We start from the raw sequence: 4891 nt of genomic DNA on the forward strand, positions 1-4891 counted from the left end.
CTTCAGGGTGGGGGAAGCAGGGGAGGGACCGGGAGAGACATCCGCATGGGGCCAGGGGCCCCTGCAGGGCCTGGGCCAATTGCCCCACTTGCCCCCTCCCCTTCCTTCTGAGCAGCCGTGGAGCTTGCAGGAGGACCCCCCACGCACCTTGCCAGGTGTCTCAAAAAGCGGCAGCAGGACGACTCTCGAGCTCAGCTGAACTGCCCAGCTGGTGCCGGCAGCTGGCCACGCTGCAGCTGGGGGGAAGCCAGGGAAGGGCCCGGGAAGCCTCAGCCTCCCCAGCTGGGAATCCTAGGAGCAACAGGATGATCCGGCCCACGGACTGGAGTTCTTTGTCCACCTCCTGGCCCTTTAACAACCGGTTCTCCACGGAGGTCTAATTTTAGCAACCGGTTTTTGGGAGCTTGTGGGAACCGGCTCCAGCTCACCACTGCACTCGAGTGTCTCCATGAAGGTTCAGTACTAACAACAGTAGCTGCCTTACAGCCATAGCTTTTAATCAGGGCAATACATTGATACAAATTCCTGTTAAATCATTTCTCAGCCAGACTCCATCGCCCACATTCCTTAAGGCACTGGGCCACCATGTAGACGTTTCATTTCCCTCCTCAATTTCATAGAGACACAATTTCCTTTGCACAGATTCATGAACAGCAAAACCTCCCCGTGTCTCTTGTCTGAGCCAGGGCATTCGATTCCAGTGAACCCTTCTGTCCTGCAATGGCAATGGTCAGACAGAGGGGACGTGGCCACCTGCATCCCTGCCAGGGAGATATTGGCTCGGCTCTTTCTTTCTGCTGCTGTTGTCAGTCCATGAAATATCAGGGATGGAATGCAAGGCTGGGCTCACACACCAATCCCCTGAAACATTTCAGTGCCCCAGAGAAATCCTGCCCCCGGCTATTGGAATGATATGGTAGAGATTTGAATAGGAAAGGGACTGTCAGAATTGTCAGGTTGGGGAATGAACAACAATCTATTGCAATGTTGTTAGCCACAAACACACTCTAATCATGCTCCAGCTGGAAGGGAAATGGGCAGGAACTCTTGCTGTTCACCATGGACACATTTACACTAATGCACAGCCGTGAGTGTGCTGGGGGAGCTGGTCTGAGCAATTTGAAGTGACAAGTCTGTGAGAACAGAAACATTGTGTAGGGAAACAGCTGCGCTTTGAGTAGTTGTGGCCAAGTGGTTAAGGCACCAGACTAGGAATCTATGGGAGTTTCCCCACACAGGTTCAAATCTTTCCAACTACAGAAGCATTAGTGTATTGTCATTGCTGTTGTCATGGATGCTGCCTGAGCATCCATGGAACCAGATCTGGTCTCACTCTGAGGCTGTCTACACTTAAAATTCTGCTGTAGCACTGTGGAGTAGACAGTTGCTACAGTAAGGGGAGGGGTTTTCCATCCCTGTAATAGCTACATTGACAGAACAGTCTTTCCTTTCATTTAGCACTATCTAACCATGGCTTAGGTCAGCTTAATTATACTGGCTCTGGGGTTTTTTACACCCTGAAAAACGTACTAGTTAGAGGGTTTATTCCATCACCCTCCCATTCCCTGGCCCTTCTTGCATGACTAGAGAGCAGCAATACCCGAAGTTCAAAGGTGCAAATAATTCAATGTTTATTGGGGTGAACTTCCAGCAAGCAATGATTCCAGTTTCCTTCCTCAGTATCCCCCTTCCCAGCTCTGACACTACAGATGCTTGTCTGTGTCTTTGTTCCTATTCCCCTATTAGCAAAACATAATTCCAGTTCCCCTACCCCCATTCCCATTCCCCCCTTTACTTTCTGATTGACTGCAATCTATATAGTAAAACTGGAGTTCTGCTTAGCTATACCTTAGCCAATCATTTTTTCTGAAATGTAACTAACCAATCCTAACATACTGTAACATGATTATCTAACCAATTATACCCCACCACCTTAATTGGTTTAAACCCAACAAATTAATTATACAGCAGATAGAAACAATCACAGAACCAGACAGAGATTATACAGACAAGCCATAGGAAAGTGGGGACTACAGTGACAGAACAACAAAGAAATGAGGATTTCACACCTAAGCTATTGAGCAGTGAGTTGTTGCCAGACAGGATGCTATCATGGTAGAGGCTGTGGGTGCTGATTGCTTAACTGTCTGTCCCACAGGGCAGGATTTTGAGGTTCACCATTACTGTCTCAGAATGCTAGCACCCATCTTTTGTTCAGTTAAAACGCGAGCAGGGAGATTACAACACCACAGAACTCACGGAGCTCCAGGAAACATGTAACTTTAGGTGCGGGTGAGTGTGTCTAAAAATCAGCTGTGCTGTGGAAGGTCTCTAGGAGTTGAAAGAGATGTGCCATCTCGACCTTCCTAAAGAATTAATCAAATATTAATGAAAACTAGGGTTGATAAGTCATGTTCTTTGTAGCATTAGGCTGGTGGATTGGTCTAAAGTGCTAGTTTTAAGACTCTTTTTTCCTATCTCTTGGGTGTTCTGGTCTCTGCATAGAGACATGGTTTCAAATCCCACTCCTGATATTACCATTTAATTCTATCGGGAGAAAATGGCCTCACTTCAATCTCCTTTGGAACAATAGAACCCTACTTGCTTAGCTTTTCTATTCCAGTAGGTGTGAGAGAAGCTCCAAACCAGTAGGAAACAGGACCTCTTCTCTCGACCGATCAATTTTTGTCTTTCTTCATTCCAAGCCATTTACTGAGATACATCCATATTTCCCACACTATTGTGTTTAGCGTTCTTTGCTTTTATGAAACTTTAGAGTCATCATTTAATTGCCACACAACTGTACTTCTGAAGTGAAGTGAAGTGAAGTGAAACAATATTTTTTGGATATGCTTGCAGAAGAGTTTTGCTTTCTGACTTGGAAATGAACAAGGCCTACCTGAGGGGCACAATGCTACTCCCTTTTCTTGGCTCATCCAAAAAACATACGTTCCTTGATGGCCTTTGTTTCCCTGTTCGTCAAAGGGAAATCAGCTGGTGTAGCAGCTACTGAGAAAGCCTTAGAAAAGGGCTCCAGGTTTCACAGCAGCTGGTTTCTGTAGTGTAGTGGTTATCACATTTGCTTTACATGCAAAAGGTCCCTGGTTCAAAACCAGGTAGAAACAGTACTGGTCTCTTATTGCTCCAAGTCCTTTCTCAAATACATCCATAGCTTTTATGATTTCTTCCTCGTTATTTTTTCCCCTTTCATGGAGCTTTAAATTCAAAAGGAGAAGCTTAGCCAGCATTTTGAGGGAAGGAACAGACCATCATTTGGGAGATCGCCCGCTCCATAACAAATCTGAGCATAGAAGAATCCCAATCCATTGTCCAGCATATTTAGCTGCCAGCCAGCAGTTTTTCTCTTGCCTTCTTTTTTTTTTGAGATAACCTTGAGTCCAGGGCACACACACTCTCTGCCCCACACATCAAATCTGGCCCTGCTGCAAAGTGACCCCTAAGAACCAGCAACCTGCATGAGAGCATGACTGGGGGGAAAGGGTTTCCCATGAAGCATATAAGCCACTGGATGCATTGGAAAGAGGCAGCTCTGAGTGTAACAGTCAGCAAAGAAGGTCTGTTTGGGGATGTGGCTCAGTGGTACAGTGCCTGCTTTGCATGTATTAGGCCCTGGGTTCACTCCCCACATTTGCCTTTCAGCCCTGCTGCTTTGCTTATGCCCAGTTGGCATGTAGCCCAGCCAGTCTCCCTGCACAAGTTTCAGTCCTGAGCAGTGAGGGCAAAGTACCAATTGCATGGAAGCTCTGTAGGGGTTTCTGCTCCTAAAGCACCATGGTGACTCTAAGATTCCCATCCACTGAACTGCTTGATCAGGAAGGACTGGAGAGAAGGGTCCCATCAGCACAGAGGGAGGGACAAGGACATGGAGGAGTAGTCAGTGCTGAAAGAGGTCAGTGATTTACACAAGACAGGGGACACTGGTCCTTGGAGGGGACAGGAGGTGAGGGCAGCTTGTTTACGATGATGAATAGAAAAAAAGGCTGGAGTCAATGAAACATGAGACCACAGAAGGAGAAGGGGAGCTCCCCAGAGGGCCCTCGGTGCTCATACACCCCAGTTCATAAGTACACAACATAAGAATGGCCACACTGGGTCAGATCAAAGGTCCATGTAGCTTAGTAGCCTGTCTTCTTACAGTGGCCGATCCTAGGTGCCCCAGGGTTCCACAGGTTGACTGTGTGTTATGTGAAGAAATATTTCCTTTTGTTTGGTTTAAACCTGCTGCCTCTTCATTTCATTTGGTGACCCCTAGTTCTTGTGTCTAGAGGAGTAAATAACACTTCCTTATTTACTCTCTACAACCCAATCATTGTTTTATAGACCTCTATCATCTCTTTTCCAAGCTGAAAAGTCTCAGTCTTATTAATCACTCTTCATATGAAAGCTGCTCCATACCCCTAATCATTTTTGTTGCCCTTTTCTGAATATTTTCCAATTACAATATATCTTTTATCAGGTGGGGTGACCACATCTGCACACAGTATTCAAGATGTCGGTGTGCCATGGATTTCTGTAGAGGCGCCCTGGCTTGTCCTAGATAGCGAGAATAGACAAACAGGGACCCAGCCCCCTACAGTGATCCCATGGACAAGAACCTGGTTGTTTGTGGGGTGAAGGTTTCCTCTGGACAAAGGGGAGCTGAAATCCCTCAGTGTCCTGGAACGTAAGCAATGAAAGCTTCAAACCCTTCATAGCTGTGCATTGAGGTGCATCAGCAGAAGGTTGGGCTGGAACAGGGGTCGGCAACCTATGGCACGTGAGCCAATTTTTAATGGCACACTGGGGCCTGCTGGGACTCCAGTGTGCCGTTAAAAATCCTGCTGGCGCGGTAACCCACTGGCCCCTCCCCTGCCTTCTCCTCGGAGCCCTG

The 4891-nt window shown here is 47.1% G+C and overlaps 1 non-coding gene across 1 annotated transcript; it reads left to right on the top strand.

Annotated features, from left to right (window-relative positions):
• The first annotated feature begins 3052 nt into the window (after nt 1-3052).
• TRNAV-UAC (transfer RNA valine (anticodon UAC)) lies at nt 3053-3125 on the top strand. The gene has a single exon. It is a non-coding gene; the product is annotated as a tRNA-Val (tRNA).
• The last annotated feature ends 1766 nt before the right edge of the window (nt 3126-4891 follow it).

The sequence above is a fragment of the Gopherus flavomarginatus genome, unplaced genomic scaffold (genome assembly GCF_025201925.1).
Source record: "Gopherus flavomarginatus isolate rGopFla2 unplaced genomic scaffold, rGopFla2.mat.asm mat_scaffold_34_arrow_ctg1, whole genome shotgun sequence".
NCBI classification, from domain to species: domain Eukaryota; kingdom Metazoa; phylum Chordata; order Testudines; family Testudinidae; genus Gopherus; species Gopherus flavomarginatus.